At 37.5% G+C, this 14648-nt stretch overlaps 1 long non-coding RNA gene across 1 annotated transcript; it reads left to right on the top strand.

Moving 5' to 3' along the window:
• The first annotated feature begins 11010 nt into the window (after positions 1–11010).
• Positions 11011–14101, top strand: LOC133834033 (uncharacterized). Its single transcript, XR_009893279.1, has 3 exons — positions 11011–11805; positions 12638–12701; positions 13862–14101. It is a non-coding gene; the product is annotated as an uncharacterized LOC133834033 (long non-coding RNA).
• Positions 14102–14648: the final 547 nt, after the last annotated feature.

Below are 14648 nucleotides of genomic sequence, written 5' to 3'. Positions count from 1 at the left end.
TTGGTACAAGCGGGGATTTAGTTGGAAACTCATAGAAATAGTATTTCTTATAACCTAAGGTTTAGATAGCATAATTAAGAGCATGACACTTGTCACATGTATGTTTATTTAAGAATTTAAGGATTTTAGATGAATAATTTAATTAAGGATAAATCTAGAAGCTCTAGAACCTTCCAGCAGCTATTAGGATTACGTTTTACTCAGTCAAAGTTGTTTTAACAAACTTCAAGAATGCTGAAAATGTGCAAAAACGTGATTTAAATATTAGCGTATGTCAATATATCGCAGCTATAGGGGCCGATATGTCACCTATAGATGATACGGAAAACACGATGACTTTGCACGAACGAAATTACGAAAGCTCGGGGCATAGGTATAGGCAATATATCGGCTCTTTAAGCCATTTTTGAAACTTTGTGGATTTAAATTAGAAACAACCCTCAACCACTTAGACTTGTTCTTGAACGTTTTTGACTGAGTTCTAGGCATCTGTTGAACCGAAAATTCAAATATATTCAATTATTATTCATTTTAAAAGGGGTTAGTTTCACTCCTTGAACTCTATAAATAGAACCTAGTACTCAGCCATTATTCAAGCATTCTTCAAAGGCTCCAAGCTGCTAAGTTTATTTTAGAGAGAAAACACTAGGGTTTAGGAATAAAATCTTTTTCAATCTAAGCTTTTCTAAACAATTGGGAAGTAAGATAGAGTGTTAATTCAGTATCGAGGTGTAGATCGGAGTTCTAGTTCATTAAAGGTATTCTTATCCTTAGGTTAATCCATCATAGTTCTTTTATTTTTCATTCACTTCCTTTCAGATCCTAACTCATGATTATGGCTTTTGGTTAGGTGTTTAAGATTATTGAAACTTGAGGTTTTCGGTAAGTTTCTATCTTTATGGTTTAGATCTCTTTTTCATCTCCATTTCTTTAGAACTCATGATTCTTACTGTTGATTTTAGGTGTTTTCCAATCTCGTTCTTGTCTTCAAAATCCCAATTTTTGGTAAGGAAAATAGGTTAGATTATATGTGTTATGATATGTTTATATGCTATGATATGTTATGTGCTATGTATATATGTATAAATATGTTTTGTAGTCACTTGGGGCTTATAGTTGCTTAAATAGCAAACCCCAAGATTTTTATCATTATCGTGGATTAGAGTTATGATTTACCCTACCTTGATTAGATAGAGGACCTATATGGGTTATCATATACTACCTTGTGATCTAACCTACCTCGATTAGTAGACTGAGGACCTAGATGGTTTTATCACATGCTACGGTAATGAGTTAATGACCATTAATATTGTAGTCCCATATGATATACGTTTTTACGTCATATGTTTTGTAGTATATGTTTTATGATATAGTCTTAAGATGTATGATATATGTTGTTAGTAGATTTTCCATGCTGAGCATTAGGCTCATTCCTTTTATTTTAGATGGTGCAGGAAAATAAGCTTGGAAGGCGGGATGGATTCGTGGCAGCTTGGCATGTGTATTGGGGGTGGATTGATTGAATGGACTGTTGGAAGATCAAGGATGAAGTTGTTTCAAATCTTTTATTTTATGTTCTTATGTATTTCCGCACTTAGTTTTTAAACAATTATTAAAGTTTATGTTTATGTTTTTATGTATTAAACAATGGGATCTCATACCATATTTTGTATTATGTACCGTATTTTGGATTTTTAATAAAGTTCTACTATTTTATGTATATATGTATTCCAAAATAGTAGCTATGTCTTAGTAGTTTTTAATGGTCCGAGGTTTAGAATTAGTCGATGCATTACAGTCTAGTTATATTTTGTTTTTCCAGTTACTTTTCCTCATCCTCAAGTATGACCTCGAGGTTACGAGGTCGAAACTTATTTGCAAAAACTTCCCAGCCCTAGTCTCGACTTATGTTTTTTGGTTGGTTTATCTAGAATTCCAACTTTTGACTATGTCGATTAGGTTTAGCTGGTTTGTTCCACACTTGTTTAGTTCACGTGTTTGGTTAATGATCCATACACTTATTGTTTTCTTCATGTCGGGTTAATAATCCAAACATTGCTATTAGAGTTCATTTTTATTTATGTTATATTTTTTCGAGCCTATGGTATGATTGTATACCACTTATGCTCCCTTAATATCCTATGATTGCGATCTTAGGTTATTGAATTCCGAGGTCTTGCAAAAAAGTATAATAATAAAAATACAACATTTGAAATTCAGTACTTTATTAATCAAAAAGTAAAAATCAAATACACACTTGGTTAAAATGAATAAACATCATTCATATATCATTGATAATAAGGTCATAGATGTTCACCATTCCAAGCTCGTGGAACCAATCCTCCATTCAGCCTCACTAGTTTATAAACTCCAGGTCGAATAATGGACTCGATCTGATAGGGTCCCTCCCAATTAGGCCCAAGTACCCCAACAGATGGGTCTCGTGTGGCCAGAAACACGTGCCTTAACACCAATTCTCCCAATCCAAATTTCCTATCTCGAACCCTTTTGTTAAAATATCTTGTAGCCCTTTGCTGGTATGCAGCATTTTTCAACTGGGTTTCGTCTCGTCTTTCTTCAATGAGGTCCAAGCTTTCTTTGAGCTGGGATTGGTTCGAGGTTTGTTCATATGCATTGCGCCTTATGGTTGGGATTTCGACATCAATGGGCAACATGGCCTCACATCCATAAGCCAGGGAGAAATGAGTATGCTCCATCGAGGTTCTCGTCGTTGTTCTATATGCCCACAGGACTTGAGGCAGCTATTTTGGCCATCTCCCCTTAGCTTCTTCTAGCCTTTTCTTCATGGAACTCTTTAAAGTCTTATTTACTGCTTTGAACTGGCCATTTGCTTGGGGATGGGCCACGGAGGAAAAGCTTTTAATTATCCCATTCTTTTCGCAAAAAGTGTGTAAAGAAATCACTGTCAAATTGGGTCCCATTATCTGATACAATCTTCCTGGGCATCCCGTATCTACAAATGATGTTCTTTACTACGAAATCTAGGACTTTCTTCGAGGTGATAGTTGCTAAGGGTTCGGCTTTTGTCCACTTTTTAAAATAGTCGACAGCGACTACAACATATTTTACTCCACCCTTTCCGGTTGGCAAGGAGCCTATGAGGTCAATTCCCCATATCGCGAATGGACATGGGGAGCTCATCATGGTAAGCTCGGTGGGTAGAGCTCGCGGTATCAAAGCAAACCTGTTAACACTTATCACAGAGCTTGACGTACTCAAATAAATCTACCTTGACCATTGGCCAGAAATATCCTTGTCTAATCACCTTTTTTGACAAGCTATGCCCCCCGGTGTGGCCTCCGCAAAATCCTTCATGGATTTCTTCCAAAATCTTTTTTGCCTCGGGGAGAGTTACACACCTAAGTAGCGGTATGGAGTATCCCCTTCTGTACAATTTTCCTTTCAAGATGGTGGATCTTGGTATTTTGTACATAAGTTTTCTAGCCTTGTTCCGGTCTACTGGGAGACTTCCAGTTTCGAGGTAGTCAACTATCGGGGTCATCCAGGTGGGTTGCGAGTCAATCATGTTTACATCTTCTTCCTCAAGCTCGGTTATGCTCGGGGTTAGTAGGAATTCTTCTGGAACCAAGTTGAGTGTGTCAGCGTCATTGGTCGTGGCGAACCTCGCCAATGCATCTGCATTCGAATTTTGTTCCGGGGGAACTTGTTCTATAGCGTAGAACTTAAACTCCCCAAACGCTGCCTTTTCTTTCTCCAAGTATGCTGCCATTTTTATGCCATGAGCCTGATATTCACCCAGGACCTGGTTAACGACCAATTGTGAGTCACTGTAGCAGTGGATGGCTTTTTCTTTAAGTTCGGCGGCTATCCGAAGACCTGCTAACAATGCCTCGTACTTAGCCTCGTTGTTCGATGCCTCAAAGCCAAACCTTAACGTCGAGTGGAAGCAATTTCCCATTGGGGTGATTAGAATGATTTCTGCCCCCGATCCATTTTCATTAAAGGACCCATCAACGTAAAGTCTCCACAGCTCGCGAACTGGGGTTACAACTTCCTCGTTGGAGATCCTGTTGGGAATTGTGCCCTAAAAGCATATGTAGTAGACATTGTTTTATGAAATAAATAAATAAATTGAATTTGTTATGCATATATTTTATGGACTATATTATTCTGTGATAATATTATGTAAATATCAGAAAAATTCCTAAATTCATATGTGATCTCAAACACGTATTGGTACAAGAGAATTATGTTTGAGATAAATGAACTTGAATAGTTCGCAGTAAAATAAAGTTGTGAAATCTTTAGATTAATTACTGCAAGTACGGTCCACTAGTATTATGAATACATGTGATCTAGATCTGGATCACTAGTGTGGTAGGATACTTTAGTGGAGGTGCTTTATATATTAGAGAATATATAGAACTGAACCAGATATGTTTATTAATACTTAGTTAAATACCGTTTCGAAGTATTAATTAAATATATCAACTGATGATCATATACAAATAGATCTTAATCCTGAAGTTACTATGAACTCCTGTTTATGTTATATGAGTTCTTTGATTCACTCGTTAGGGTCTGGCAGAATGATTAGGCTAGAAACTTTTGTTTTGGGAACTCATTAATGTAGATGACTGGGGACATAGTATACAGATATGGAATCTATGCCTTCTCATAAGAGATTGAATAATGGTTCTCTTAAGGGTTGACTTTTGGGACTGAAAGGTTATTGAGCTCAAATTCATAATTTAATTATGAATTAACCTTCACTAGTAAAGTCAATGGTACTTAAGGAAACAAGAGATAATTAAAAGGGTAAAACGGTAATTTTATTCCCGATTAATTATGAACCATTATTAGAGGGTCAATTTGTATACAATGATTATATCAATGGACGCTTTATAATTATAAAGTACTCAGTAAATGAAATGTTTATAATTACAAAAGTGCAATCTCATATTTATAGTGGAATAATCATGAGATTAATAAATTAAGATTATTTAATTAAAAAATTTAATTAATAATCTCAAATTTATTGGAGCTTGGAATTATAGGTCCATAAGTCCCCATAGTGGCTTAATCAACATTATTCAAGGTTAAGAGTTTATATGAAGGGAAAAATAGTTTAAAGACATATTTAAGAAGAAATTTGTTCTTCGGGCCAAATATGCAATTATATGATAATAGTTGTAACGATCCAAAATTACTAATAGGGCTTAAGGGCCTTGATTAGTGTGTCGGGAGGGCATGACTGGATTATGTGTGATTTAAATGATTAAATGCTTGATTACATGATAAGCATGCTCATATGATTATTTGGATATGTGAGATGTATGATTATGTGTATTAGTAAGCATGTAGGCCCTGATTAGATTAAAAATGGCATATTCATAATTTTGGCCCGTTGAGGGCATAAATATAATTATTTGCGATAAATTTTTGAGACCACATTATTATGTAGATATATTTGCAACTTGTGACTCGAGGCAATCCTGGTGAGCGATTTAGCGAAAAAGTCACGGTGGGGATTTATACCCGGCTCGGGGGAACCTGGGGTATTTATGGGAATTTGGGAAATATATTGGAGACTAATCGACATTGAGGAAAATAATTGGTGATTAGTTAGGTGTCGGGAAGTAAGCGGTAATTATTAGGGACACTTAAGGAATTAGCGGGAATTGGAAACAAATGACCAAAATACCCTTAGAATGTTTAAAGGCTTAGGTTTTAATGGGATGGAAAAATGGTCATTTGATTTAAAAAGGGATAAGTGATATTTTGCCTTTATAGACTCAGTGAAATGTTTAGAAAGTAATAGAAGCTGAAAGAAAAGAAAAGAAGAAGGAAAGAAGAGGAAAAACAGAACATTGAGCTTACCCTTTCTCTCCCATTTGGTTTCCCCATTCTTCATATTCTCTTGAGAATTTTTGAAGCTTTAACTCAAGGAAAGCATAGGCTGGAGCTTGGGGTTAGGATCCTTGGTGAAGCTAAAGGATTTAGCAGGAGTTAATTACTCAATTAAGGTAAGGTTTCTAGTTTATTTTCTGGGATTGCTGAACTCTGTTGTGTTGAGCCTTGAATCTGAACTTTGGATGGAAATTCAAGGTATTAAGCTTTGGGAATTAAGGAGCTTAAGGCTGGAAGGATACTAAGGGCAACCTAGGGTCGAATTCCCCATCAAAGGTAAGAAATTATGAGCTTGATCATCTAAGTTGCTGGGTTAGTTCTGGTTTTTGCTGATGAGTTCTTGAGTTTTGAGTTCAAATCTTGTTTTCTTTGTTTGATGGTGCATGTGGCTAATTTTTATGTTGTTGGGCTATGTGGGATGAGATGTAGGGGATGGTAGGCTCAATTTGGTGTGTGGTTGAGGTTTGGAGGGGTTTTAGGGAGTTTTAGCTCGAGGAAAATCCAAGGAGAAATCAAAGGGTGTTCTGGTGCTGTAAGTAGCGTTGTAGCACTAGCCTTAGGGCGCTACAGCGCTAGGCCTGGGTTGTCTGGGGGCTTTTGGCTCTGCTTGTAGCGCTGTAGCGCCCACTCCGTGGTGCTGTAGCGCTACCCTGCCTCAAAAGTGGATTTTTGGGTAATTTCTTAGGGTTTTTGCCCGGGGGCTCGGGGTTTGATTCCACCACCCCGTTTGGTGGAATGAGGGCTTTCCGAGGGCTCATAATTGCTCCCGAGGTTAGGTTACAGAACTGAAGTTTAGTGATGGTTCTAATTTATTGCTGTGACTAGGTGTACGCTAGGGCTCAGACGGGATCGTGCTTGAAGGTCTATTTCACTAATCAAAGCTATCAGAATCAAAGGTAAGAAACTGCACCCGGTTATGTGGTTATGTTGGGACTAAGAGTTCCCTTTACTTGTATATGATGTCATAGATGGTATTATGCCATGGGGACATGTGATAAATGACCTAAGAGTGCCAGAATCAATATTTGCGCACAGGACGCGGCTCAGCCACTGGTAGCTGAGGTTAATCAAATAATCACTGAGCTTGGCCTAAGCGAGCCAGAGTCAGTGGGTTGAACACTGGGCTCGCCCTAAGTGAGCCGAAGACAGTGATTTATATAGAGGGTGCAACCCAAGGACGTCGACCCTAGATATTGTGTGAAATGTTTATTGATGTTAAACTGATTGTTGGCTTGTGAATTGATATCACTGTTTACGTGAGCAATATGAACTGTTTGTATCTGATTGATGATTCATGAAATATCTGACTGTTGTTTATTGTTTATACTCTGTATTATAGTTTTCTTACTGGGCCTTGGCTCACGGGTGCTACGTGGTGTAGGTGAAGGCAAGGGCAAGGTGGACCAGTCCTGAGTTGGAGAACTTTGAGGCTGAATGTACATAGTCAGCTGATCATTCGCCACGGCCGAGGAATGGTACAGGACGGGAGAAGCCTAAATGTCTGTTTTGCCCTTAGAGTGGCCAGTACATATTTATAACCTGGAATTTTTTTAAACTCTATTTCTTTTGGGATCCCATGTATGAAATGTTTATCTAAATGAAATGCATTTTTTATGACCAAACTCTTTTAACCCTAGTTCAATTATAGTTTCAGTAACACATTTCTAATTAAATGACTTGATTAGCAAGTCTTGCACCTTTATAAACACACAGAAATACATGATCCTCATCCTATACATACTTCCAAAGCATCAAAATATGAAACACATTGTGCACTGCCGACAGTGTCGGAGGTAAGGTTAGCCTATAGGCCACCTGACCAATCCTCTCTAGGATCTCAAAAGGTTCTACAAATCTAGGGCTCAACTTGCCCTTATTCCAAATCGTTTCACTTTTCTCAGAGGTGACACTTGAATGAAGACATAGTTCCCAACGCAGCTCTTTTATCTACTTTGAACAACGAGCATCCGAGTTCTTATCTTCTCACTGGCCATAAGGTCTGCTATACCATTTCAGGACCCAGATATTTTCCCTCACCCACTTTATCCTGATAGAGAGGTAAGTCTAAATTTCTTACCCTACAACATTCCATATAGACCTACTCCAACAATCCACTGATATAAACCCTTATTCTAGAACCCTTTAATGTCCAATGCACACACCCAAAGCATGTTTGTCACTATGTGAATCCTTCCCTCAGATCATCTGTAACGCCCCAACTCCAGGGACCGCTACAGTGCACATTACAAACAGTGCTAAACTCGCTAATCGAGTCGTTTGGCCATAAACGTGTAACTAAGTATGATTAGCGGTTTAGGGATTAAACATTTTGGTTAAGGTATAACGTTTCACTAGAACGTTTAATATATACATTGGGATCCCAAAAATATAATTTCAGAGTTTATTACAAAAGATTATTTACAACAGGTCGTTCTAAGCGGCAAAACAAGGTTCAGCCCTAGTTCCACTTTCAAACCTCGCCCAAGTATTGGTCGAGCAGCTGCGTATGTACATGTCATCACCTAAGCTCTCCAACTCAAGGATGGTCCAGCTTCCTTTTTCCTTTACCTGCACCACAAAGCACCCGTGAGCCGAAGCCCAGCAAGAAAACTCATATGCTCATAAACAGTCATATCATGATACCAAATCATATCTAGCATGCCTAGCATTCATAGCTCTACTCAGCATGCAAGTGAATTCAAACAGATGTTGGGGTATCCAGGATAAGAAATCCCGGCCTTCTGATTGGAGGACTATCAAGTCACTCCTAATCAGATGAGTGTCGTAACACTAGAGGTTCCGATAAACCATACTGAGTGACCAACAAGCAAGTCACTAATTCAAGTGAAAGGGTGGCTGTTGGGTAAGCCTCTAACCTTCAACAGGTTCTGGTAAACCATGCTGAGTGACCAACAAGCAAGTCACTGGGGCCTCAGTGCCCAAAGCCATGCATATGATGATCAAAATGATCATACAGAGCTCATAGCTCTGATCAGATGAGTGAATATCACTTTGAGGTCCTGGTAAACCATACTGAGTGACTGACAACCAAGTCACTGGGGCCCAGTGCCCATAGCCGTGTAACAACACCGTTACCTAGGCTTTCCTGCAATGGCTCTAAATGACTAGCCTTTGGCTAGATAAATGCTTGTTTATATTCATCGAACTTGAGGTCGGTCCTGCATTAATGCTCTTTGAGTCATTCAATGTAGAGGGTCGATTAGGTCCAATCGACATAGCTTGCACTACACACTAGGGTTGTCATGACTAGTGAGTTAGCACAATGTGACCAGTGCCCAGTACCACTGCCGAACCTGACTAATGAGTCACGGCTTCACAGTTGATACTAACACCTTTGCCAATTCTGACTAGTGAGTCAGCCCTATGTGACCAGTGCCCCGTACCACTGCCAAACCTGACTAATGAGTCACAGCTTCACAGTTGGTACTAGCACCTTTGCCAAATCTGACTAATTAGTCAGTACCATGCACAGGTAAGCAATGCTATCAATGTGTATCATAGGCCAATTATCCAAGAATAGGGCATTCAGCATGCTTACTAAACAGTTGCTAGCATAATTATGATCATGCACAAACTCAGAGACTCAAGCTCTGGCCAATCTCATATTCATCATTCATGGCATGCCCTAATCACATGTTTCTCGTGCATCACATACATCACACTTAATCATCCAGCATGCCTCAGTAATAATCATATGCAAATGGGCAAGATCGCCAAGCATTCATTATGCTATCAATGTTTACATTTAAACATCCAACGTACATTAATCATAGCCATGCATGTCACACATGGGGTGCAGTTTTCTTACCTTGGGTTCGAGCGAGAATTAATAAAAGAAACGACCTTTGAGAACGATCAATCCTTTGGTCCTTTAACGGTCACCTAGTCATAACCAAAAATATAGGATACCATCAATGAATATGAAAGCAAAGGTTTCCAAACCAATATCTAGCCTCTGGGACATCAATCCACACTTAACCGGGTAGTAGGATCGACCCCGAGGCCTTAAGCTAGCATCCCCAAGTCAAAAACCTATTGTTGGCCAAATCTGCCTTGAAGGGTCGCAGCTCACCATAGCCATGCCGCGGCTCATCTCCCTGACAGAGGCATAATTGCCTCAGAAGCCACCTTAGGCCGCGGCACACTAAAGCCAGGTCGCGGCTCATTACCCAGATCAGCCAAAAATTCAACACGCACCAGCTCGACCTCCCCTGCATATTCCCTTAGAACCAAGCCTTCAAACTAGTTCCAAACCTCAACCTAACACCCAATTCAACCACCAAACATCATCTACAACTCACCCACATCAAAACCCAAATTAAACATCAATTAAACCTCCATTAATCCAAACTTTCTACAAAAGATTCTTAAGCTGAAAACTAAAGCTCAAAAACAGAGCACACCATAAAATTCATGGCTGAAACTTACCTCAAGCTTGATTTGAATCCTTCCCAATGGTTGAACTCAAGCTATACTCCCCAAGCTTTGATTTTCCCTAGTTTGTTCTTCAATTGGTTCTCAAAAATTTGAAAGGGAGATGAGGGAGAAACTTTGTACGGGAGAGAAGGAGAAGGGATGAGGATGGCTTTGTTTTGGTTCTGTTTTAATTCCACATGCTTCTACAGCCAGCAGCCAATTTAAGTCAGCCCTAAATGACCAACATACCCCTAAGTCACTTAAAGCCTCTAAAACCACTTCAAGGGTAAAATTGTCCTTTCCAACCTATACCGTTAATTATAATTAACGCTCTCCAATTCCCGCTAATCTCAATATTCTCAAATACCAATAAATCACATCCCATTACCCTTTAATTCCCGGTAATGTTTTAATCATCAAAGTGACCCCGAGACTCACCCCGAGCCCCGTACGTAGACCCGTTATGACTAGACCGAACACTTACATTCTCATGATCGTCTCATGCCGAATGGCTCGAACCAATCCACATATAATGTGGTAAGATTATAATTCACCCATATGCATAAATAATACACAATCACGCCCCCAACAGCCAAATTACCAAAATGCCCTTGCAATTAAAATATGAGCCCATATGTGTAATATCCAACATTTTCATAATACATTTATTTATTATAAATCAAAGTTTTAATACATAAAATGTACAACTTTACAAATTTAAGAAATAGTAATGGAAAAATAGTGTTTAAAATATGATTTTATGTTTTTAATGAGATTAAAGAAAGAGAAACTTGAGTAGTCAAGTATTGGACCCAAATGTCATATAATTTTAATTGGGGATTTTTATAAAATTAAGAAAGTTTGGCTAAAGGGCTTATTTGAAAAGAATTTTAGTATTTTGGGTCCAAGTATAATTTTTAAAAATAAATAAATAAATAAATAAATAAAATAAAAATAAAATAAAAGGCTTCAGCCTTTCATTTTACCCGAGCCCCTCTCTCTCTCTCCTCAGAAACTCTCTCCTCTCTCTCTCTCTCTCTCTCTCTCTCTCTCCTCTGCGTATTACTGTTGCCGACGACGCATGAGTACTTTCCGGCCACCATTTTTAGCCACGCGCCGGACCGTTGGATTCAGAGGCCTCCGAACTATCGACCCACGCGGGAATCTAGAGCTCACTCGCCGATTAAACGCCTCAACCACTCGATTTAAGTTCGGCCACCCCGCGACTTCAAAGTTGCGATTCGGCCACCTCGGGCATCCGTTTGCCGATCCGTCACCACCATCGTGTTCCTCGTGTTGTGGGCTTCAAAACCCAATAACTTGTTCCTACATCTACCATAGTTGGGTGGTGGGCCCACCACGAGCCACCGCGATCCACCGTAGACCGACGGTCGAAACTTAGTGTTCGAGGTTCCGAAGTACGTTTTGAGTCTCAGAAAATCATCGTTTGACTTATTGTGGAACCCGATCATTTTGGTATAATTTCTTTAACCTATATATTGTGATTTAATTGTGATTGATTAGAGTAATTGTTATTATGTGTATTTATGGTATATAATTATATATTATTGATATATGGAATATTTTCTGTAATTTACTGGCTGTCTGGGATTATATATATTTTTTATACAGGTTTTGATTTTGGAATTGTCCACTTTATAGCCGTTGTGCTGTCTAATTTTCTAGAAAATATTAGATATTAAATCAAGTATAAAAATACATATTTAATTGATTTTATATTAATATGGAAATTATTATGATTAAGTAATTTTAATTATTATTGTTATTATTTTGTTAAGTAAATCAAGAATACAGATTCATATATATATATGAAAAGTATGATTTATAGTAAACCTATTATCTAACCATTATTATTGTATATTAATATTTGAATATTAAAATAATATCAAATATTAGTTTCCTACAGTTATTGATATTTGTAAGACCGGTGAAGTTTGGAGAAAGTATATTTATTATATCACTGGAATTGATATTATGACTAACTAATAATAATATAAATATTTATATTTATATTATTATCATTATATTGATTATTACAACTTTATGTTACAAATATGATTTCTTTTATAAAATGACTATTTGAATATATACATCCATATACGTATTGCTATTGAAGTATTTTGTTATTAATATCGAAATAAGTTTAATTATAGACGATAATTATTATTGTTGTTAGGATTATAATTATTATTATCATTTATATAGTTTCTGGTATGATTAATATACACTATCAATAGTGTATATTTACGGATTAGATAGAATTTAATAAATTATGTGCCTTGAATAGGATTTGTATGGATTTGATTGATTGACTCTTGGTGAGCCGTTTTAAAATAAGCTAAGGACCTAAGGTAAGTAAATCTCACCTTTTGTGCTTAAGTGTAAGATGCATGACTACATTGATTGTGTACATCTGATGAGTTAAGTATGGTATGATGATGATGCATATGATAAGTATGTGAAGAATGGTTATATGAACACCATAAGGGTGTTGTGTGATATGTAATTGATGAATTCTGTGATATGTGAAAGATGTCTTACTTGGTTAAGAATGATATGAATTATGTGCAAGTATGTGTTCTTATGTTGATGGATATGTGGATTACTCTATGTTCATGATTTGTTATATGTTATGATATATGAAGCGTTTAAGTTTTTAGGCTGGAAACCTTAGACCTGAGCCATAGCTCTACGTTAAGGTATAACAACGCCACCAACCCAAAGCTTCATGTATTATGACTAAAGATGTTTTGAGTTATATGAGATGTGATACAATGCCTTGATTGAATACCATCAACATCAGTCATGAACACGAACATTGTCATTTCAGCATCAGCATGTATGCATGGCATGTACATTTATGTGATACATTATTATGTGATATAAGACCATGCATATGGATATGAGAAAAGTTATGAAATGTCTTGAAAAGTCTTATGTAAAGTTAAACATTTTAATGACACAAGGCTTAAGCAAAGTGATAATAAGATGTTTAAAAAGGGTGCCACTGTTTTGATGAAGCAATCAAGTAAGTTCAGTAAAGAAGACGGAAGTCTATAAGACTTATAGTGGCTGCCCACTAGTGTGGGCTAGGTCAGAGTTGACCATTCAGATATGTTTGCCATGTTTCCGTCTTTCTCCTCCATATGTGTAATAAGTATGGCAGCTATGGCAACGATGAAATGAGTGTTATGATGAGCCTAGCTGAGATGATGGCTAGCCGGAGGAGAACCCATGGGATTCTATATGATATGTGTAACAAGCCCTGCAGGCATTGGCTGAATCAAACAGTGTGCACAAGTGATATTGGGCCCATAAAAATGTGAAACTAAAAGAAAGAGCATAAAAGTAAAGTTTGAAAGTGCATGAGCAATAAATGGAATGCATAAGTATATAAGTCAGCATATTAATATATGTGCACTACAAACTCACGACATTCATGTGTATGTGTATGCATGAGATTTGCTTACTGAGCGTTAGCTCATTATGTTATTTTCCAACCTTTTTCCAGGTGTGGCTTTAGCTGTTGAGCAACTTGTGGAGCACGGACTCAGTAGCAATGCAATAATGGTTTAGAGTTTTCATATGGCTGCCTTAAATTTAAAGTATTCATACGTGTAATAATTTCTTCTAATAAGTTTATATAAAAGTTTTAAATTTTTCTGTATTTCTTCGTATCATTTTATTTAATTCTTTTGGTCAAGTGCCTTACATACTCGTAAACCCTAGAATTACGAGTATGTGGCAGACGTACCCTACCTTAGGGACGTTACAATATGCATGCATTCACCATCATATAATAATATAACTCACATAAACATGCATATAACCATTAAATACCATAATAAATCAATTATGGCCCTCCCGGCCTCCTAATCAAGGTCCTAAACCTTATTAGGAAATTTGGGGCATTACATCATCCATCTATCTGAGGATGCTAACTAGCATTAAGCTTTAACCGGGTACCCCTAACCTTCCATAAATCCTTCCCAAAACTGGGAAGTAAAGGTGAAGTCTCTAATCTGACATAATAGACTTTGGAGCCCTACAAAGTCACACAATTTCTTTCACTTCTAACTCTACAAATTAATCCACTGTAAAGTTTGGCCTCACTGATAAAAATGAGCTGACTTAATACATCAATCCATAATCATTAAGGAAAAATCATACTGACCTACTATCCTGGGCAGTCTAGCTATGGAGTGCATAGTAATGTCCTCCCATTCCCACTTAGGAACACCCAGAGGTTGTAATAGATATACTAGTCTTTATTACTCAGTTCTCCCCTACTGACATTG

The sequence above is a fragment of the Humulus lupulus genome, chromosome 5 (assembly GCF_963169125.1).
Source record: "Humulus lupulus chromosome 5, drHumLupu1.1, whole genome shotgun sequence".
Classification (NCBI taxonomy): Eukaryota; Viridiplantae; Streptophyta; class Magnoliopsida; order Rosales; family Cannabaceae; genus Humulus; species Humulus lupulus.
This window is presented reverse-complemented; position numbering and strand designations above follow the sequence as displayed.